We start from the raw sequence: 23,653 nt of genomic DNA on the forward strand, positions 1-23,653 counted from the left end.
GATGTGAGTGAAGGTTTAAGATCATTATGTAGTTCCACCAGGTCACTCATGCCTGTTCAAGTGTGACGTTAGAGACTTATGTTGTCTGTTGGAAAAATTACAATTTATAAGTAAGAAAGTTATCCAAGTCACAGAACAAGTGCAAAATGAGCAGTTCCACTGAAAATTTGCTCCCACTGAGCCTCACAAGCCATTGTTACCATCGTTGTTCATTAGTTCTGTTACACTACATTACTTAGACTATACTTCAGAGCAGGGACCAGGTTTTTTGCATGTTTGTACAGCACCTAGCACGATGGTGCTGCCACCATACAATAAATAAATAATAATTGAGAGATCCCAGCCAAGTCAGCGTCCCATTGCACTAGGCGCTATATAACAAATTTATTTATATATAATCAAATACAATCCCTGCTACAAAGGGATTATAATCTTAGTTTAAAACAAGACATAAAAAGTGCAGGGAGGACTGGATAACAATAGTCTGAGCATGTCCTTTCACAGCTGTGTGCACAGTTTGTAAGCGTAGAGTTTTTTGCTGCTGTTTGTATTAATAAGCAGATCAGTAGTAGCAGCCGAGGCTCACCAACTCTAGGGGAACTTTTAACATGTTTCATAAATTATTCTGACATACTTGTTTAATGACCCTTCCCACCCATTAACTTCTAGTGTGAATTTATAACATTTCTCTGAGCTATTATCAAGTTAGTAAATGGTATTATTAATTATTACTGGGATGGGCTGTGAGGAGAGTGTGAGTATATTATCATACTGAATATTGTATTCTGTAAAGATACAGTATAATTAACATTCAGTGCAGTTGTAAATTCTGGACAGAGCTTTCATTTGCACTGATATATTCCAATTATTGAACAGACTGAGAAATGAATGATCAAGTATTATATTAGAACAGCGCTGCTTCAGCATTGGGCGGTAACCTTCAGGTCTCTGAGGTGGGTGTGTCGATTTTCCTCTGTGGTCTTCTGGTCAGAGCTTGAGAGCTGTAATAGGCTGCAGTCCTCTGTGGATTGAGCAGAGAGTAGCACATGTAATACCCTGTTTCCCCGAAAATAAGACATCCTCCGAAAATAAGGCCTACTTACAGTTTTGCCTCTCGTTGTAATATAAGGCATCCCCCCGATAATAAGACCTCCCCGATAATAAGGCAAAAAAATGTGTACCGTATTCTTCTTCATTGAAAAATAAGACATCCCCTGAAAATAAGACCTAGCGCATCTTTGGGAGCAAAAATTAATATAAGACACTGTCTTATTTTCGGGGAAACAGGGTACATGCTGACTGGTGTAACACACACTGACATATGCATCAAAAATTACAACTACTAACATACCGGAAGGGTTTCACCTTTCCCAGACAGCACTGTATTTCGTACAATGGGTCTTTTCTCCCTTTAATTTTTTTTCTTCTTGTGATTATCTTCTGCTCTCTTTTTGTATGGTGAAATTCACAAATGCCACAAAAAGCCCCTGTAAATGGAATAAGAGAGCTTCATATGACTGTCCGGAGCAGGTGTTTAAGGAGACAGACTCTACCCTGTGGGGATGCAGTGCAGCCTTTGCACAGTCTGTCTTTCTATGCAGCAGTTTTTAGACAGGAACCATGTGTGGAGCTATTTGTGCTCTCTCACACATAGCCCCAGCAGTCCCCTCTAAAATAGCACAGTGCAGGCATGGAGCCTACCTCCTGAGCACAGGATCTTTGTAAGGGTCCACCAAGCCATACCCCATATGATGGTTTCACAATGGTCCCACTTTATCAGCCTATATAGCAAACAAGTCAACATTCCTAGATTCAGTCCATGCTGTCCTCATTTCACTTCATGGATCAGTTGCTGTTGAGTAGTGCAATGAGAGAGATGAACTGCATTCACTTATCCTGAGGCTGCGTGCGTTAGAATCATGTGTGCCCTGATTTTGTCCTTTGAGTCCCATAGTCCTTCATGAACTTGGGTCTCTTGCAGGGCCACCCATAGGATTCTGGTGGCCTGGGGCAAAGCAATTTCGGGGGCCCTTTCCATAAAAAAAAGTTGCCATACTATAGTAACATGTATTTGGAAATGTAAAAAGTAACTAGTGAAATACATTCAAAAATTAATTTTTAATAATTTGAAAATACACTAAATACATTATTTAAATGCTTTAATGGTATGTATACATTTGCAATTACATAATGGGCTGTTGCTGGGTGATGGTGATGGTTGGTGCCAATGGGCTGTCGCTGCCTGGGGGTGGTGCTGCTGTTGCCCAGGGCTGGGTGGGGAGCTGGGCTCTGGGTTGGGGGGTGCCCGGCTCACGGGGGCTGGGCTCAGGGCTGTGGGGAGATGGGATCGGGGGGTGCCTGGCTCAGAGGGGCTGGGCTCAGAGCTGGGGGTCAGGGCTGTGGGGGGATGGGGTCAGGGGGATGCCCAGCTCAGAGGGGCTGGGCTCCGAACTGGGAGTCAGGGCTGTTAGGGGGATGGGGTCAGGGGGGTGCCCGGCTCAGAGGGGCTGGGCTCGGAGCTGGGGGTCAGGGCTGTGAGGGGGATGGGGTCGGGGGGGGTGCCCTGCTCAGAGGGGCTGGGCTCAGAGCTGTGGGTCAGGGCTTTGGGCAGGATGGGGTCGGGGGGGTGTCCGGCCCAGAGGGGCTGGGCTCGGAGCTGGGGGGCCGGGCTCTGGGGGGGAGGGGGGAGGGGGGGGTGCCTAGCCCTGATCCCTTACCATGCCGCTTTACCCCCTGTCCCGGAGCCTCAGCGCGCCACGTCCAGGAGTGGCCCCGGACAGCGCTGCAGCAGCGTAGTATCTCCAGCGGGGCCTGAGTTCCCGCCGCTTGGCCGCAGCTCACAGCCCCACCCACTTATCAGCTGAGACGCGGTGGGATGGGGGAAGACAGAGGCCGGGGGAGCCTCCGACATACTCGTGGAGGCCCCTGCAGGGCCTGGGTCCTGGGGCAAATTGCCCCACTTGCCCCTCCCTCTGGGCGGCCCTGGTCTCTTGTGTGACAACGTAAGAGTACGCTACATTGATGGGCTTGCTACATTCTACATGTGACAGGAAAAATAATGTCTTGCTTTGCTGGAAGGGACACCTGCCTCCAAAGAATCCTGGCAACCCAAATGTAATACAGTTTAACTGACTTCTTGTACTTTCCATTTCCAGCAGACATTTACCAGAGTTTTCCAATGAGTGAATAATTTCGGCATTCATTTGAAGTATTTAATTTAAGAATAATTTTAGGCATGTGTATCAAATGTACTCAGGATTTATAAATTATTATACAGTACTGCACATTTTTGTGACACTAAAAGGTTTCACTTGCTTGCTTTCCCTTTAATATGCAATATACATTTCTTGGTGCTGCTAGAAAGCATAATTATGTATTTCCTAATGCCACTCTGAGAAGAATAGGGAGTTAGCCTTTAAAGTGATCTTTCATTACAAAATGTTTAATTTACAGTAGTATCGCGTGTTACAGATATTTTGCTGAATCTATTTGCGTGAGTTCTCTCACTGTAATCCATTCAAAAGAGACCCCAAGAAGAATTTCAGAGGCTTGATCTATCAAGAGTAATGTGGCTGAAATATCTATATTCCACTTTTACAAATGTGACATCATATCTCTAAGGCAACCTGTATTCTGGCAATCATGGGAACAAGGACACTGCATGGATTTCCATTTGATTCCTGCAACATGAAAGAGATCTGAGACAAAATCAATATGGACTGTGCTAAACTATTAGGATTAATTTTCACAATTAATTCTACCTAAGGGACTGTTTCCTTTATTCTACTGCAAATGTGATTCAGAGCTAGTAAATGTTGAATGAGATTGTTTTTCTAACAGTGTCATCTCTACATTTAGCATAGGACTGAATGACTGTAATGACTTATAATCATTTGACATCCTTTATTTTGAAAGTAGGGAACCTAACGTAGTACTTGAACATGTCTCTTTTATAATGTGGGCTCTAAGAATTCTTTATATTTAAATATGCACAATTTATTTTTTCTCATGTGATATAATTCCTTTGGGCAGCGTTGCAAAATTTTGCTTTGGTATTTAGTTAAAACAGATGTAATACGTCATTGCCAATGGTACTATAGAAACCTGAGATAAGTGCTTCAGTGCTTCCCTTGGAGGCACTAAACTCCATCTTAAAGGGACTCTCATAGATGTTGTCATCACTGTGTAATGAAAACATGTTGTTATTTTTATCTGAAAGACCCTGGGCCTGATTCCCCTAAACTGATGTAAATCACAAGTAACTCCGTTAAAGTCAACATTGTAAAACCCAGTGTGATGGGAGAATCAGGCCTCATGAATGTTTTTAGTTACAATGCTTTTGTCAATGCTTTATATAATCTGTATTAAAATGATTATATGGATAATTGTGTCTCAGTTCCTTCTCTAGGAAATTGTGGTAGAAAGCTTTACAAGAGTTTCAGGAGTTCACCTGACTTAGGCAAGCCACCATAGGCTCATGGATGTTTATTGCCAAATCTGCATTTATATTGTGTGCAATCCCTTTGGCTGGTACTACACTGAGATATTTCTCAAATTTTCCTACCATTGCAATATTATAGCTACAACTACATCAGTGCTAGCCATGGGGGAACACTAACATAGACTGGCTATTGGTGTTTATATTGTCTAACCCTGCTTAGAACAAGCATAAATGAGATAAATGTAAAAATACCATAAGTAATGGTAGGGTTTTGTTTTTTTTCAAGAAATGCTCACCATAGACAAGGCCACTGAATTGAGAGCAGAGACTATAAATCAGTAATGAATGTATTATGTATCTCTTGTTTTTCACAAAATCTAATTTCTGAGAGAAACAATTTGTTAGGGTATGCAGTCCACCTCCCCTGCCAAGGCCACATGGTTTGTGGTCTAGTATCTTGTCCATTCTAAGGCCATGTCTACACTCGCACTCATGTCAGCAAAACGTCTGTGAAAAAAATACACCCCGAGTGATGTACGTTTTTCCGGCATAAGTGCTCATGTGCACAGCGATATGTTGGCAGGAGACGCTTTCCTGCTGACATAGCAACCACCACTCATTGAGCTGGTTTTATTATGTTGACAGGAGAGCTCTCTCCTATTGGCATAACGCGGCTACACAAGCGCTCTTACAGATGTGTCGCTGTAAGCATTTAAGTGTAAACATGGCCTAATTTTATATGTTCTGAAATACGGGACTGTCATCTGTTCCTCTTGGGAGGCCATTCCAGACTATTAATACATCACTCTGTCAGAAACTGTGACATTCAACTAATGTTTCTTTCTTACTTTCTATTGTTTCTAGAGCTGGCAAAATATCTTAAAGAGAACAGTTTTCCGTTGTAACATGAAGTGTGGTTGAAATAGAAATACTTAATGAAATCATGTCAATTTTCCCATCATTTTGTTTTGGAGAAAAAAAAGTGTGTGTGTGGGGGGGGGAGTTCTGACAATGTCAAAATGTCCCATTTCAACATTTTTTTAAATGAAAAGTTTCAGTTTTTCCTTTTGAAACAACTTATTTTGTATTGTATTGTGTATTATAATATAATCTAAAACAAAGTTGGAATCATGGAGAATTTCAAAACGTTGGGGTTTCATTCTGAATTGTAATAGAATTTTGTTTTCAAAAATCTCAAGGCCCTTTGCAAAATGGAACTTCTTCTCCCAGCTCGAATTATTTCTTGTGCATACCGCTCTGAAAGATCCAAAATAACCCCTCTTCCTCCTTGGTGATTACACCCTTCACATATTATAGGCAGTTATCATGTTCCCCCTTGTCATCATTTAACCCATTTACAATAGTTAGCTCCTTGACTCTTTCCTCATAAATCAACACCTTCAGCCCTCTGCTCTTCTTTTAGCTCTGCCCAGTTTATCAATAGCTCTCAGGTAAGGATGAGAATTGAACAGATGCATTATTCCAAGTGCAGTCATCCCAGAGCAGAGTAGAGGCCCTTGTGTCTGCAGTGTAAAACTGCACTGACCTTTGTCCATTAGACGGCAAGTTCATACCTAATTTTCAGCACAGAACTACCAAAATCTGTGGCAGTGAGCCACATTAGCCACCTCCGGCTTCTTCTTCTTTTGCAAAGGAGTCACAGCCTGCTGTGCTTTAATAATGATTTATTTTAGTCTCCCCAGCCATCATTCATAATCCATAGTATTCTTCCAGAAGCAACCTGCGTGAGTGGGGGGAGGACAGGCCTTACTCCGCTGAACTGTTGGTATTCCTGATGCTGTGACATCTGAGGTGAGAGGGCTCTTTAGTTCATCAGACAATAACATAACAAAATCCAGTGGCTGGAAGTTGACAATAGAAAAATCCAAAGAGTTGCAAATTTTTAGCAGTGAAGGAAATTATATACTGGAATGGCTTACCTAAGACTGAGGCATATCCTCAGTGACTTGAAGTCTTTACCTCAAGATTAGATGTCTTTTAGCAATATATACTGTAATTTAACCACAAGTTATTGGGCCAAAGCTGGAATTAGATTAGATGTTCACAATGGCCTTAGACTCTATGAATCTAAGAAGGGCAGTTGATCTATGTCCAGTGCTGCCAGTTCCAGCATATGCTCTAGGCAAATAGTCTTGGGGTCACTCACCATAAAGATGTTCACCTGCCAATCTGCGGATGAGCTACCTCCTTGCAGTACAATAACTGCTGTTGAAAAATAGTGATGAATATTTTGTCACTCTATGGCTCTGGATAAGTAAAGTTCCTGTAAATGGACAGGAGTGAGGAACAAAATCTGCCCTGGGATGCTGTCAGAGGACATTAAACATTAATGGTTAGAGATTGTGGAGAAAAACAAGAGGTGGAAAGAGACGGCCGTCATGAGGATGAAGTCATTTCTGTGACAGCACGTTGAAGAGGTAGTTCGAGAACAGTTCATCTGTGTGAAAATGTTACCCTCCGTAATTGTCACCATGGTAGTTGAATAATACTACCTAGGTGTTCCTCTGTGAAGTTATTGGCCACAAATGGTAATGATGCTTACGGCTACTTTAAATTAAGTAGTCAATTTTTTCTCAGTTTGCTAAAAACATGGCACACATATCACCCATTGGCTTGTCTCAGTTCTTTCCTTTTACCTCCTCTTTCCCTTTTGGATTTGTGACACCTGCACAATCTACTTGGATGCACCTGGCAAATGTCCTGAGAGGCCCACCTAAATGTGGGCAGCACCAAACCAGCTCAAACAGGAGGTATTCATTTTGACACTATTTATTTTGCATGAAACTCTGAGATGCAGAGGAAAAGGTTAGATTACCATCAGCTGGGAAACAAGATATGTGCCTGAAGGCTCAAGGGTTATGTAACCCCTCTGGGGTTTAGAGAGCATGGCCCCTTTAAATCTTTTTCCCAGGGTGAAGGGGGAGAGTAAGAAAAAAGGAGGGAAACTCCAGGGGGCGACACTGGAGCTCCAGGGAGAGAAAGAGGCAGTTGAGGCCCTGGAAAAGTGAGGCAGGGAGAACCTGCCGGAGGCCTGAGAAGGACAGGGCCGATCGGGGACACCCCAGGACAGGAGCCAGGAGGAGCATTGTACCAGGGAGGAATTGCCCGAGAAGAACAGGCCAGAGCTGGACCCAGTATCAGGTCTGCCCAGAGCTGCATGGGGCTGTGAGTACTGGGGCTTGTGACTCTGCATTGGGAACAAGGAGGGAGGCTGTAGCTAGTTAAGTGAGGAGGTGGTCGCTCTGTGTGGCTTTGCAGAGAGCGGCAGAAGAGGGCACCGGAGGGGTTTGTTGGGGGAAAGTTCACTGGTGCCGAAGACGACCAGGAGCACCCAAGACTCACCACTGGACTGGAACTTTGCTCAGGGCTCCTGAAATCTGTGTGCAGACACATTGCTCAGTGTCTGCCCTGTCGAACTGTGCTACCACTGGGCTTGTGGGGCCTTGGTTTGGATGCAACCCTGTTTTACTGCTCCCCCTATATTTCCTCTTGTTGTTTTTCTCCTCTCATCCCTCTGTAAATAAATATTTTCCTTGTTATATCCATGGTACTTTTCCTGTGGGTGGGTGTGTTCACTCGGGGGGGGGGGGGGTTGGAACAGGTGCACCTGGGATGGAAGGGATTTCTCCTGCTGCAGTCCTGCGCACGCCTTCTTTTGGCCAGAGCTGCCTGCAGAGCAGACTCCATCTTGGCCACAAGGGCGCTAAAGTTACAGTTAGAAAGGCTCAAGGAACCAGAGTTGGCAGTTGAAGTTCATACACACTTGCACAGGATTTAATCAATGTCCAAATCTAGTCTGAGAATGGTTTCTCTCCTCACTGCTGTCCCCCAAAGGCGTGTGCATCAGCAGGGAAGGATACAGTGGTTTTCATCCTCCTAGGAAGCACTCAGACCCCAGTTTAGCAATGCACTTATGCAGTCCCGGCACAAGGCTAAGCATCTGCTTAAGTGATTTGCTGGAGCCTGAGTTGATCCACAGTAATTTCCTAGGATGACAGGGGAAGCAGTGAATGGTGGGCCTCTGTCCTTCCCATCTCTTTCTGTGTTTCTAGACTGAAAATACTAAAAAGAAACTTCTCTTGGTTTTGTTCAGCTTGGCTAACCTCCCTACTGTGGAGATGTGAAAGAATTGCTACCACAATATTTCTCTGCAGCCAGCTGTAATAGCAAGTGGCATGAGGCGTGTTTGGCTCAAGAGCTGAGAGCTTAGAATTGCTCAGGGATCTTTTCTTGCTTGCTGTGGACCAAAACTGGAGCTTCTAATTCAGGGTCTTATGCTCCCCACTGGTTCGGGGCCAGATTCTGCCACTCTGACTCACACTGGAAAGTATCTTACTCTGCAAGTGGTGACACTGGAAACAAGAGGCTCATTGGTGAGGTAAGATAAAACACCAGGTAAGAAGGGTGTGACGGTGCTGCCCGTGGGAGCCAGCTGAGGTTACTCAATTAGGGTGAACTGCAAACAAAACAGGACAGACAAACCCCCAGAAGCTTGTGGTTATTTCAACACTTAGATTTACCAAACCAGCACAGAACAGCTTCTATAGTAACTCACTGGTTACTCAGAAACCCAAACAACGCAGTTCCCTTAAAGTACCCAGCCTCAGGCCTGCGTCCAGACACACACGTCAGATATGATGATGATTTCTGAAAATCTTATCTTATATAAAAGAAAAGGTTCTTTCAACCCCAAAGGGTCAGCCACATACCCGGTTTAATTATAACTTAGATCTTACCGAAAATACACGCTTATAGCCAATTCTTATTAACTAAGCTAAAATTTATTAAAAAAGAAAAGAGAGAGAGAGAGTTGGTTAAAAGATCAATATACATACAGACTTGAATTTAATTCTTGAGGTTCAGATACATAGAAGAGGTGAGCTTGTAGTTGACAAAAGTCCTTTTAGAAATAGTTCATAGGTTATAGTTCAATGTCCATATTCAGGGTGACTCCAGTCAGTGACTGGGAATCTTAATCCTTGTGGCTTAAGGTTTCCCCACTTGAAACCCAAAGCAGATCTGAGATGCAGAAGGATCATGTCCCAAGGTTTTTATACATTTCCAGCAGCCTTTTGGGTTGAGAAAACAATAGGCTTACCTTTCCTTCTTCTAAATGTCATGGCAATTAGCACTGGATAATTTATCCATTAGACAGTTCAGATACAAGTTACCACAACCTTCAAAGAGACATAGAGACAATAATACTATTTCCCTCAAGTGTCTTCCTAAATACTGATACTCCTTTTTTGATCTTTGAATCAAAGCTATACTAATAGACAAGACTTGTTTGCTTATATCACATGACCTGAGCAAACATCTACCCTTCTACCTCTAACAATGCAGACTTGCATTTCAAAGCTCTATTCATTTACATATCTTCCTAACCAGTCTCTAAAGTTTGGCCAGGGGTTAGGTCAGTCTGTGAGTTAATTAACTCTTTTTGGCCCTGTTACTTTTCAATGAGATATTATATTACACTCATAACGTCACAAAGGGTGGCAGAAACCGGCCCTTTCTGAGCAGAGCAAGGCCATTACCTAGCAGATCCTGCCAGTACCTAGGGGGTGCAGAAAAAGGGGGTATCACCTCCTCACTAAGCCATGGAAGCCTCTGTGCAGGGCTCCAGCTCTGGCGCTAGGGAGAGGGTGGAAAGAAATGCATTGGTTCTTTTGGGTTCTGCTGGATTTTCCCCTACAGTACATGGGCTAGCTAGACCCAAGCAAATTTCTGCACTCACTCTACTGTAACTTGTCTGTGTTCCACTCTGCGACCTCCCACAGTTTAAGGGTTTCTACTGGAGTGGCAGTAATTGGAGAGGCCTCTGGCAACCTTTACATCAAAGGATTGTCAAGAGAGGTGGGAGGGAGAGGGTTGTACTGAAGTCTCAGCATCATCCCTCAAAAGCTGGGTTTGGTGATTGAGTACTTTGTCCTTGCCACAGGGAGGGGTGGTTCAAACTCCACCTTGCTCCTGAGAGAATCAGGGGGGAACTACCAGAGTGCGAACCCACAGAGTTTCCACTCCCGTGTGGGTAAGTTTGTTACCAAAGAGCAGCACCTGCCCTGTTCTAGTGCATGCTGCACACCACAGCCAGTAGGCAGGTGATCTGGGGATGTGACCATACGCCCTATGGAGAAGACCATGGGTTTGTGGAGCAGTGCCAAATGCAGGAGCAACATCCCTATGCATGCTCTCTGGAATATTAACTCTGCCCTGCTGCAGCATAGCCCATTGTGAGCAAAGTGGCTCACAAGTCCTATTCCCTACGAGGAGACAGAATTTGATCCTTGACATGCAAGACTCACAGAGGGAGGATTACGCTGAAGGGGCTATAATATGTAATGATAACAGGGCAGAGCAAGGGTCACCTAGAGCACCCTTAGTGCTGTCAACTTGACTCTGAGCAATCAGACTGTTGTAATGAGGCCATTCTTGTGTTGTACGCTTCTTAGGTAAGGGAGTGTCAAAATGCATTTTTGTCAGAGGAGGAAATATCTTATAAAAACAATTCTTATGTAAGCGATGGAGATTCCCACCCATAGGTAAGGGGCTTTCCTTTCAGTAGCAATTAGTATTGTGTTAATAGCATAGTAGTTTCAGTGAGAGTGAGTTTCACAGATCACGTTATATGATGAGCACAATAAAAACAGCATTGACCATTTTGTTGTTAATAATATTACGTATAAAGAGAATTCAAGCCTCAGCATTTGGATCTGGATCCAGATTTTGAAGTCAAATTTGAGGATGTTTGGACCTTGTCTTTTGGTTTGCTGAGTTATACGTGTTTGTTTTCAAGTTTTGATGTGTTTGAGTCTAGAAGTTTGGTTCAGGCTCAACTCTAGTAATAACTAGCTTACAATGTAAGGATTGACTCCTGCAGCCCTGATATGCTTACATGGGCAGGGCCGGCTCCAGGGTTTTGGCCGCCCCAAGCAGCCAAAAAAAAAAAAAAAAAAAAGCCGCGATCGTGATCTGCAGCGGCAATTCGGCGGGAGGTCCTTCGCTCCGAGCGGGAGTGAGGGACCGTCCGCCGAATTGCCGCTGAATAGCTGGATGTGCCGCCCACTCCGGAGCAGCCGCCCCAAGCACCTGCTTGCCAGGCTGGTGCCTGGAGCCGGCCCTGTACATGGGGCATTAACTCAGACAGAAAACAAACATCAGATAACAGTGCAGTTGAGGAGCTATACTGGTAACATGACCGGCATATGAAAGTTTCATATAAGGAATATTTTGAAGGAGGGATTTAAAGAAAGAGAGAAAAAATACTTAGAGGACAAGAACTGTAAATTAAATATTCCAGAGGCTGACAATTTCTGTGCCTTCCTGTTCTAATCTTTAATGATTCTTCTTCATCTTCTGTCATTCTAAGACATCCTAGGTTCTACATTAATTCTTAACAGTATAACTCTGTATTGTTTGGCTACACTTCATCACTTCTGTACTAACAAAGGGGGTGAGATTTTCAAATAGAGCTCCAGAGGCCTCAATCCTGCAAAGACTAAAACAAATATGTAACTTTATGCACTGTGAATTCTCCTACTAAAGTTAAGCATGCGGGCAAGTTTGTGTAGGATCAGGGCCTAAGCTTTGCCAGCTACTAAACCAAAGGTCTTCAGCACCTCAAAATAGTTAATTTTGCATTTGGGAATATGTAAACAGGGAACTGTACACACAAAACTCTCCTTTGCAATTAAAAATAGATCCTGGAGTGTACAAATGGGTACAGTCTCTGAGCGCACAAGTACTAATCAGATCAAATTCATAGATCATATATGCCAGGCATGCACAACTCATAAAGTGGCGAGGGCCATATTACTGCAAAGAAAACAGCTGAGGGCCGAAACCCCCCCGAGAGCCGCCAACCCTGCCCCAGCGCCACCTAAAACACAACACCGTGCCACCCGCCCCACAAAAACAACCCCCCCAGCGCTGCCGAAACACCCCCCCTCCCAGCGCCACCTGCCCCGCGGAAACAAACCCTCCTTCCCCAGCGTCACCCCACATAAACAGCAGTATTGAACCTCGGTAATTTGTTATAGCGGGCCCCAAAGGTAGTATAATTAAGAAAAATGTCTTTTTGCTAGAAGTAGAATAAGATCTTCCCCCCCTCCCCCCACTTTGTAATCAATTGCCCTGTTGAATGAATGAGGTGTGAATGAGGAAGGTGTGGAAGGCAGGCACCTCCAGACAGCTGCAACACTTGGAGAGGGCAGGGCCGGCTCTAGGATTTTTGCCGCTCCAAGCAAAAAAAATTTTGGCCGGCTCCCCCCCCCCCCCTTTTTTCGTGCCCCTCTGCCCCCGGCCCCAGCGCAACTCCACCCCTTCTGAACTCCTTCCCCAAATCCCCAGCCCTGCCTCCTCCCCCGGTGTGTCGCATTTCCCCCCCACCATTGCTTCCTGCGGGCCTCCCGCCCTAGCTCACCTACACTCCACCTGCTCCACCTGGTGTGCTGCTGCTCCGCTTCAGGCGAGGGAGGGCGGAGAAGTGGAACAGTGGTGCGTTCAGGGGAGCAGGCAGAGCAGAGGTGAGCTAGGGTAGGGGAAAGCAGGAAGTAACAGGGGAGGTAGAGGAACCGCTCCCCGCTCCAGTTCACCTCCGCTCCACCACCGTCGCCTCCTCCGAGTGCCCACCGCTCAGCTTCTCCTCCCTCCCTCCCAGCCTTGCTGCATGAAACAGCTGTTTCGCACGCGGCAAGCCTGGGAGGGAGGGGGGAGAAGCAGAGTGGTGGTGGCGCTCTCAGGGGAGCAGGCGGAGCGGAGGCAAGCTGGGGCGGCGGGGGCACTTTTTCCCCATGCCCCAGAGTCGGCGCCTATGATGGCCAGTGCCAGAATGCCGCCCCTATAAATGTGCCGCCCCAAGCACCTGCTTGTTTTGCTGGTGCCTGGAGCTGGCCCTGGGAAAGGGGATGGGAGCCAGACCAGATCAGTAGAACAGGTCAGCCACCGATTTGCCGCTCGCCTCCTCAGCCCCCCTCCCCCGGCTCGCCGACTCACTCCCTGCAACTGCCTGCCCATTTGCCTACTCACCCCCCCACGGGCCGCACAGTGAGCCCACCTACTCAACCCCCGCGGGCCGCACAGTGAGCCCACGCAGGCCGCATGTTGTGCAGGCCTGATATATGCATACCCATTCTGCATGCATGCAAATGCGCATTTTGCTGCCACAACGCATGCATCAGAGTTTAAAAATGTATTCAAGAGCATTGTAACTCTCTGAGTTTGTTTGAGGTTTTTTATTCTATATTTTAGGCCTGCAGTCAAACAATAATTCTCTGGCTGGTCCATTCTCGGATGTATTTACATATTTATGCAACCATAGTCATGTTCTCACAGTTCTCAAACTGTAGTTCCAATATGTGTTTTGCCTGGCCTTTCCCAGTGAGACAAACCACTGATTTTCTGAGTTAGCACTGAACTCTGGTCACAGCTGTTTTGCAACTCTGAACTCTCCTAAATGTGAAATCATTCAACCCTACTTCACTTCAGCAAAAGCCTCCTGAATGGATTGAGAAGAAAAGTTGAATTCTACTTAGATTAGATCTATATCGACTTAATCCATGACAACAGCCTTCTCAAATTTAAATGATTCCATATTTAGTCTAAGTACCTAACACAGGTTATTTGTTACATTTCAGTTTTAAATTATGAGCTGGAAATAGCAATAATAAGGGACGTTTTTGTTTGTTTTTATTTTTTGTTTTTTCCCCCTTCTTGGCCTTTAACAAATACAGTATGTCAAAATGACAGAAAGTAGAAGAAGAAGAAGAAAGATAGAAACGGAACCAATCAAAATGAATCACAACTTAAAAACCCATTACAATGCATATGTTAATCACTAAACAACCACACAGCCTTGTTGTTGTAACCCTTGTTCTTCTTGCTCCCTCTTGCCCTTTTGTTCCTCTTAATCCATGTGTTGTGTCATGCTTTTCTGTAGATTGCAAGCTCAACAAGGCTGGGCTGGAAACTGTGGTGTGGCAATGCCTCTTTGCACTGTACCACCAAGAAATTCTGAATGTAAACCCAGCTCAGTTGGCCATGAAGGGATCACCTCAAAATAGGAGGATCTTCTCATGCTATGGATCTTCCGACACCAACTTTACCTTCCTTGTTATGAACATGGCAAGGGGAAAGGGGGCATGGCTGGGATTTCCCTACATTCCTCCGATCCCCTGCTTTCCTTGCTAGGGCTGCTGTTAAAGTGCTCTGGGGCTTTTGGTGACTGGCACAACTCAGATCATCCTTTATGCCTGGAGACCAGCTCAGTACACAGTCAGCCCATGATCAAGGGAGGGAAAAGGTGAGCTTTATGACACCTTTATAGCACCCTCCCCGGATCTGTGTCATGTGTAGTTCATCCAGATCCCCGGATCTGGCCCCCTATCTTCTACTAAGTGTTTGGCATATTTTGGGATGCTGTAAATAAATAAATATAAATATAATAATTATTATAATACCAATATTTTTGCATGCAACGTTGTTGTAGTCATCTCAGTCCCAGGCTATTAGAGACAAGGTGGGTGAGGTAATGTCTTTTACTGGACTGACTTCTGCTGGTGAGAGAGAGAGACAAGGTTTTAAATTTACACAGAGCTCTTAAGTGCACTAAGAGCAAGTTTGCACTACAAAATTAAGTTGACTTAAGTTATGTTGACGTACAGCCACCTCTGTAATTAAATCACTTTTGCATATCCACACTACGCTCCTCTGCTGCATGACCTAAAAGCCACATGGCTGTAGCAGACTCATCGATCTGTAGCTGGGCAACGTGCCACTAGAGGGCAACACAGTGCCACACCAAGCGGGCATGGGTTACATATGCATTACGTCTCTCGTGGAGGTGGAGTTATTAAATCGGCAAGGTGGGCGAGTTATTATTGATAGGAATGACATTTTAGTATGGACACTTACACAGTTAGGTTGTAAGCTACCTTGTGTTGACATAACTCTGTAGTGTAGACCAGGCCTCAGAGTGTCACAGCTAAACACAAGATGGAACAGATTGTTTAGCATAATTAGTTAACACATGTTTCACGAGACAGTTCCAGGTGAAGTTATCGCTTTGTGAAAAGTGTTCACCCAGAGGTGATATAGCGTTTTTGTTTCTTTTATCATTTTCCTGTGTGAGTTCATTCAAGAATGATCCCACTATCTCTGATCTATCAGTCCTCATTCTAAAGGAAATCTGCACAACACTTTCAAAATATGAGCCTGAGACCTTAAATTCATAACTTTGCTAGACACTAAAAATCATAGATTGAACAGAGATACTGGATTTATGGCTTCTGACAACAATCTATAACGCACTCACAACCACCTCTAAGCTGCCTTTCCCCACCCTTACTTTCCACCTTATGACTGGAAGGGTGTTAATGGGCCACTTCACCTTGAATGGTCCCTTGAAATATGCGATAACTTATGTACTCTAAACAATCTGTTTCACCTTGTATTTAGCTGTGACACTCTGGCTGTGTCTACACTACAAAATTAAGTCAACCTAACTTACATTGGCATACAGTTGCCGCAGTAATTACATCACTTGTGCGCATCTACACTTCGCTTCTTGTGTCGGTGGTGCGCATCTTCATCAGGAGCCCTTGCACCCATTGAACTATCAGTGTGGGGCATTGTGGGATGACTTCTGAAAGCCAGCAACAGTTGATGTAAGCAATGCAGTGTCTACACTGACACTGAGTTGATCTAAGTACATCGACATTGACTCTACACTTCTCATAGAGGTGACTTCAAGAGCTGCCTTATGTTTTAACCCCACTCTCAAAGGCTTTCAGTCTTTACTCTATAAACTTTAGTTACTGTGATTATTATTTAGCATTTTTATTGTGGTAGTGCTAGGGACTGTACAAACACAGTAGATGGCAGTCCTTTCCCCCAAAGAACTTATTACTTAAATTTCAGTAAAAAGGGGCTTTCTGGAGTGTAGAGCCCTTCAAAACTGTTGCTGGGTTGAACAGAGAGCTCATCATGGAGCTGAGCATAAGTGGAGACTTTGTGGTCTCCACAGCTGATTGTGTACCTTGAACTCTATTCCCCACCTAGCATTATGCTATGCCATGACTACTCATCTGCACTGCCAGACTGGCTCTTACGTCCATCAATTGTTGAGAATTTTTCATACCTGATAGAGTTCAAGGGTTTTGTCACAGATACTGGTACACACTACAGATCTGATTCAGCAGAGCACTTACGTACCTATGTGCTTATCTTTGAGCACGGGAGTAGGCCCACTCCAGTGCTCTACTGCTTCAGGGCCTATACAGGACTCAGATAAATCAGATGCTTGTTTCAAAAAAGTTATTTAAGATGTTTTGCATGTGACCTAGTACTGTATAGCTTGTACTTTGAGTAGGCAGGAAGGATTAAGCTGATTAAGCGTGATCTCCTCCTACCTGAAAACAATGGGGACAGAAGGTTGAAAAACAGGTTCCTGAGGCTGTTGTTTTGATCCAATAGAGAGAAGAAAAACTATAAAAATATTAACATTGCCACTAGGCCCTAGAAAAAGATAAACAGGAAAATTAGAAAGACTTTCAGCGCAGCTTCATTTTGAACATGGCAGGGAATCCGTGAGATAACTATATTTTCAATATTGTGCAAAGAATAATATTGCACAAATATCTTTATCTATCATTACATCCTGAATATGTGACCGTTTATATGTATCCATTACCTATCAAATAAGGCTTTGTCAATCAGTGAACAAGGTGGGAAGTATGATCGGTGGACCTTATTTCATACATTCTTTGGCAAACTGAACAAACTGACCCTGAGTATTCAACATGATAATAAGAACTATTGATTTTTCATTAGGTGGCAGTAGTGTTGAGGGTTTGGGCTTTGCTTTAATGCTAGGTCTCTCTCTGCTTTGCCCCTCCTCCTCCTCCCTCTAATGCCACCTTTTCTGGGAGGGAATTGAATCCCTCAGATTGGTACGTATTCAGTCCTACTAATTGTAGCACTGATTTCGCTACAGTCTCTCTGGACCATCACAACCATAATAGATTTTGCAGTCTGTTCTTAAGATGACAAGGAGATTCATGAACACAACTACCTCCCATTGAGATTAATGGGATTTCTGTGTAGTTAAACTCCACAGTCAGCTTCAAAGATCTCAACCTACGTCTTAATGCCACCTAGCACAAGGACGCCTTGATCCTGACTGGGGTCTCTTGGCACTCCCATAATACAAATCACTTCTAATGGTAATAATGAAATAGCACCTCTCACTGATCTCAAAGTGCTTTACCATCATGAATTGTAATAATAGCTCAGTGTGGTGGACACACGTTAACATACCAATAGGAAAATGGAGGCAATGAGAGGTTAATTGACTTGCCCAAAGTAACAAAGCAAGTCATGGGTAGAGATGGGAATAGAACCTAGGGACAATGAAATCTGGAGCTATTATGAGCTGGACTGAATTTCTGAATGGTGTATAGAATATTAGGGGATACGGTGATTTGTTTGGTGGGGATTCCGGAGCAGTGGAGAGGCTATATGTAGGAAATCCATGTCATGTTTCATTAGTATATGAGTTACTGTTCACTTGAGGTTGTATCAGTAACATCCTCTCCTGTCTGAATGTCTGTCTGTTGATTTTTAGAGGATGTATATTTGATGTGATAGAATTGTCTTTGGGAGTCATACCCCATCACAGGTATAGTTGTCATCCACTATGCTACCTGAGTGGAGAGAGCACAAGCACGTGAAGAAAGGGGGAGCCTATACAGCAGCAGTTCCCAGACTTGGTTCACGGCTTGTTCAGGGTAAGCCCCGGCAGGCTGTGAGACGCTTTGTTTACCTGAGCATCTGCAGGTATGGCTACTCGCAGCTCCCAGTGGCCGCAGCTCCCAGTGGCCCTGAACAAGCTGCGAACCAAGTTTGGGAACCCCTGCTATACAGGAAGGATGGGCTCCACCTAAACCAAAATGGAACCAGATTGCTGGCACTTAAAATTAAAAAGGTCGTAGAGCAGTTTTTAAACTAAGGGCTGGGGGAAAGCCAACAGGTGCGGAAGAGCACGTGGTTCGGACAGAGACATCCCTAAGGGGAGGATCTATTAATGGAGATTCTCTATGTCCTAGGAAGGAGGAAAGGATGGAAATAATAAAATACAGGTAGGGTATGATCAGAAACAATCAAATAAAAAAGAGTCCAATTCAATTACATCATGTAATGGCATACAGCTAAAAAGTGACAAGTTTTTAAAGTGCTTATATATCAATGCTAGAAGTCTAAATAATAAGACAGGTGAACTAGCGTGCCTCGTATTAAATGAGAATATTGATATAATAGGCATCACAGAAACTTGGTGGAATGAAGATAATCTATGGGACACAGTAATACCCGGGTACAAAATATATTGGAAGGACAGAACAGGTCGTGCTGGTGGGGGAGTGGCACTCTATGTGAAAGAAAGCGTAGAATCAAATGAAATACAAATCTTAAATGAACCAAACTGTACCATAGTATCTCTATGGATAGTAATTCCATGCTCTAACAAGAAGAATATAGGGTATATTACCAACCACCTGACCAGGATGGTGATAGTGACTGTGAAATGCACAGGGAGATTAGAGAGGCCATTAAAATAAAAAACTCAGTAATAATGGGGGATTTCAACTATCCCCATATTGTCTGGGTACATATCACCTCAGGACGGGATGCAGAGATAAAGTTTCTTGACACCTTAAATGACTGCTTCTTGGAGCAGCTAGTCCTGGAACCCACAAGAGGAGAGGCAATTCTGGATTTAGTCCTAAGTGGAGCACAGGATCTGGTCCAAGAGGTGAATATAGCTGGACCGCTTGGTAATAGTGACTATATATAATTTACTTCTTCAGATGCATAGAATGGAAGATATAGTAAGGAGATATATATATTCATACACAACATGAAAAGGTGGAAGTAGCCATATCAACTCTTAAGAGGCTAATTAATTAAGATGAGCTATTATCAGCAGGAGAAAAAAAACTTGTAGTGATAATCGAGATGGCCCATTTCAGAGAGTTGACAAGAGGTGTGAGGATACTTAATATGGGGAACTAGATTCAATCTGTGTAATGACTCAGCCATTCCCAGTCTCTATTCAAGCCTAAATTAATGGTATCTAGTTTGCATATTAATTCAAGTTCAGCAGTTTCTCGGTGGAGTCTGTTTTTGAAGCTTTTCTGTTGCAAAATTGCCACCTTTAAGTCTGTTACTGAGTGACCAGAGGTTGAAGTGTTCTCCTACTGGTTTTTGAAAACACTTCAACCTCTCTGGTCACTCAGTAACAGACTTAAAGGTAGCAATTTTGCAACATGAAAGATTCATCAGAAGCAGGTAGCCTGCTAAACAACCAGTGGGACCACTGGATGATCGGGATGCTAAAGGAGCACTAAAGGATGATAAGGCCATTGCAGAGAAACTAAATGAATTCTTTGCATCGGTCTTCACGGCTGAGGATGTGAGGGAGATTCCGAAACCTGAGCCATTCTTTTTAGGTGATAAATCTGAGGAACTGTCCCAGATTGAGGTGTCATTAGAAGAGGTTTTAGAACAAATTGATAAATTAAACAGTAATAAGTCACCAGTACCAGATGATATTCACCCAAGAGTTCTGATGAGAACTCAAATGTGAAATTGCAGAACTACTAACTATAGTCTGTAACTTATCATTTAAATCAGCTTCTGTACCAAATGACTGAAGGATAGTTCATGTGACGCCAATTTTTAAAAAGGGCTCCAGAGGTGATCCCGGCAATTACAGGCCAATAAGCCTGACTTCAGTACTGGGCAAACTGGTTGAACTATAGTAAAGAACAATATTGTCAGACAAGGTCCCTCACAAAAGGCTCTTAAGCAAAGTAAGCTGTCATGGGATAAGAGGGAAGGTCCTCTCATGGATTGGTAACTGGTAAAAAAATAGGAAACAAAACGTAGGTATAAATGGTCAGTTTTCAGAATGGAGAGAGGTAAATAGTGGCGTCCCCCAGGGGTCTGTCCTGGGACCAGTCCTATTCAACATATTCATAAATGATCTGGAAAAAGGGGTAAACAGTGAGGTGGCAAAATTTGCAGATGATCCAAAACTACTCAAGATAGTTAAGTCTGCGAGGAGCTAGAAAAGGATCTTTCAAAACTGGGTGACTGGGCAACAAAATGGCAGATGAAATTCAATGTTGATAAATACAAAGTAATGCACATTGGAAAACATAATCCCAACTATACATATAAAATGCTGGAGTCTAAATTATCAGTTACCACTCAAGAAAGAGATTTTGGAGTCATTGTGGATAGTTCTCTGTTAACATCTACTCAATGTGCAGCAGCAGTCAAAAAAGCGAACAGAATGTTGGGAATCATTTAGAAAAGTATAGATAATAATGCAGAAAATATCATATTGCCGCTATATAAATCCATGGTATGCCCACTTCTTGAATACTGTGTGCAGGTGTGGTCGCCCCATCTCAAAAAAGATATATTGGAATTGGAAAGAGTTCAGAAAAGGACAACAAAAATGATTAGGGGTATGGAACCGCTTCCGTAGGAGGAGAGATTAATAAAACTGGGACTTTTCAGCTTGGAAAAGAGACAGCTATCAGGGGATATGATTGAGGTCTATAAAATCATGACTGGTGTAGAAAAAGTAAATAAGGAAGTGCTATTTACTCCTTCTCATAACACAAGAACTAGAGGTCACCAAATGAAATTAATAGGCAGCAGGTTTAAAACAAACAAAAGGAAGTATTTCTTCACACAACACACAGTCAACCTGTGGCACTCTTTGCCAGAGGATGTTGTGAAGGTCAAGACTATAACAGGGTTAAAAAAAGAACTAGATAAATTAATGGAGGATAGGTCCATCAATGGCTATTAGCCAGGATGGGCAGGGGTGGTGTCCCTAGGCTCTGTTTGCCAGAAGCTGGGAATCAGTGACAGGGAATGGGTCACTTGGTGATTAGCTGTTCTGTTCGTTCCCTCTGGGGCACCTGGCATTGGCCACAGTCAGAATACCAGATACAGGGCTAGATGGACCTTTGCTCTGATCCAGTATAGCCGTTCTTATGTTCTTAAACCACTGAAAAGCAATTTGTACATGAGAGAAACACAACGAACCCCTACTTTCATACCCAGCTCAAAACATTCAATATTTATAGCAATGTACTTTGTGAAAAATAAACACAGGCACTGTAACCTATAACAAAAGGTAGCGTGCAATTGGCCTGATTTTAGAAGACATCCTCCTCTTCTGGGCAAGCAACTTCGTTCACACACACACACACAGACACACACACATGTGCTTTTGCGCATCAGTTGTATAGACAGAGTTATGCAACTTGTATGAGCAGGTAATAGGAGCCCAATTCTGAAATGCTTCCTCCTGCTGGCTGGTTCATTCTCATGCCAGTAGTCTCAATGTGTATGCAGATGTGCATGCGCAAAGTTGTGCATGCACCGCTGGAAGCTGGGCTGAGACCTCGGTAAAAATCAGGCCTCACATATGTGCCTAGTTATGTATTTGTTTGCTTCTCAAAGCACAGTGAGCTATCCTCTATTACAGAACATAAACTACTTTAAAATGTACGGCAGATGGCAGAATTTGACGGCGTCGATAAACCATGCACTGGCATGAAAGGGATTAAGGAACTGCTTTGGGCTGGAGTGGACCTGCCCTTCCGCACCTGTGGATCATGCCAGGACTGGAGGAAGAATTAAAATGAGGAAACTCCATTCAGCTGGGGCAACCTTGGGACGGGAGCAGGCTGTTGAACTTCTCCAGCCCGTAAGAAAGGGCTGACCACCTGCAGAGCCCCTACCCTGGTGGGACATGGCTGAGATTTGCACTGGAGCCCAGTGAACTCTGAAGTGGACAGTAGAGGCCCCTATCCTGGAGGGAGCTGCTTACAGGTTTCTGTTTTCCCTTCTCTTGTTTAACTTCATTTGCTATTTGTGGCTTTTTTTGTTGTTTCACCTGAGACCCCCAAGAGGAGATGAAACAGCCAAGAGTCCTTGGCCAGAGGGTTGATTGCTGGCCAGTTAGAAAGACACACCATGCAGCATCCACAGGGGTGGGGTTAATTGAACTCACACATGTGTGCTTGCCATGTAGCTCCTAAAGCAGGTGCTCTGTCACAGGCACGTGTGTGATACAGTGTTGTTATTTGTACCGTGAATGCCAAATTCAGCCCTCAAATGCAACCCACTGAGTCAATGGTGTAATGAGAGCAGAATATGGCCTTGTTCTTGTGCAGCTGCCATAGAAAATTAAGTTGTGTGAGTGTAAATAAGGTAGAATTTGTTCCAAGGTTTAGAAAACAGACGAGCCTTTGCCAGGGAAAAATAAAGGGGGAAAGGGGAGTTGGGGAGGATAGAGTTACATTGAAAACTAGTCAATTTCAAAAAACGATTTAAAGGTTGCCTCATGTTCTAGACCTGCCTATGAATTTGCAGTCACATAGTGCTATTTTTGACAGTTTTCCTCTACTCTGTGTCTGTGCAAAAGATACACTATATGTCCAGAAAAAAGATGTACTGTTCATGCATACATACATATGTATGAGAGTGCACTGGAGAGAGAGCTATAGCTACAGGATCTGTGTTTGTCTAGCCAGCTCTCTCTGTGTGTATGTAGCTGGATAAACATACATACAGTAGGTAGCCTGATTTTCATATATTAACATCTCCACTGTGGACAGTTTTCATTCTTTGTGTGGGTGGCTCTCACTCACATCCAGCTCTGCTGTGTTATGCAAACCCAGGCATGCGTGATCTAATAGCTAGAGACAACTGCAGGGAAGGGGACTTCAGTTAAGAAGAGTCAGCTGGGGACAGAGAACACTGTGTCTTTTTGTTAACTGATGTAACAGAAAAAAACAGAGAACTTTACTTGGACTGTGTCCCAAAAGCCCTCCTGCTTTTTAAACCAGTTATCGCAAACTGCATCAGGGAAGCCTGCTGGAGCAATGGCAAATGCTACAGGAAAAAGGCTTGGGTGAAATTTTGATCCCCTTGAAAATCCTCAATCAAAGCTCTTTGCATGAGGTAGTAATGTAGGTGTTGCAGGGGAAACGGAATCCTCCCCGTGGCATGTAAAAAGGGTGCCAACAACCAGCATGATGGCATGGGAATACGTTTTAGAATCAGGTTTCTGATGCAGATAATCAGATTATGAATGCTTACTTTTTGTGA

Source organism: Trachemys scripta, chromosome 1, assembly GCF_013100865.1.
Source record: "Trachemys scripta elegans isolate TJP31775 chromosome 1, CAS_Tse_1.0, whole genome shotgun sequence".
NCBI lineage: Eukaryota > Metazoa > Chordata > Testudines > Emydidae > Trachemys > Trachemys scripta.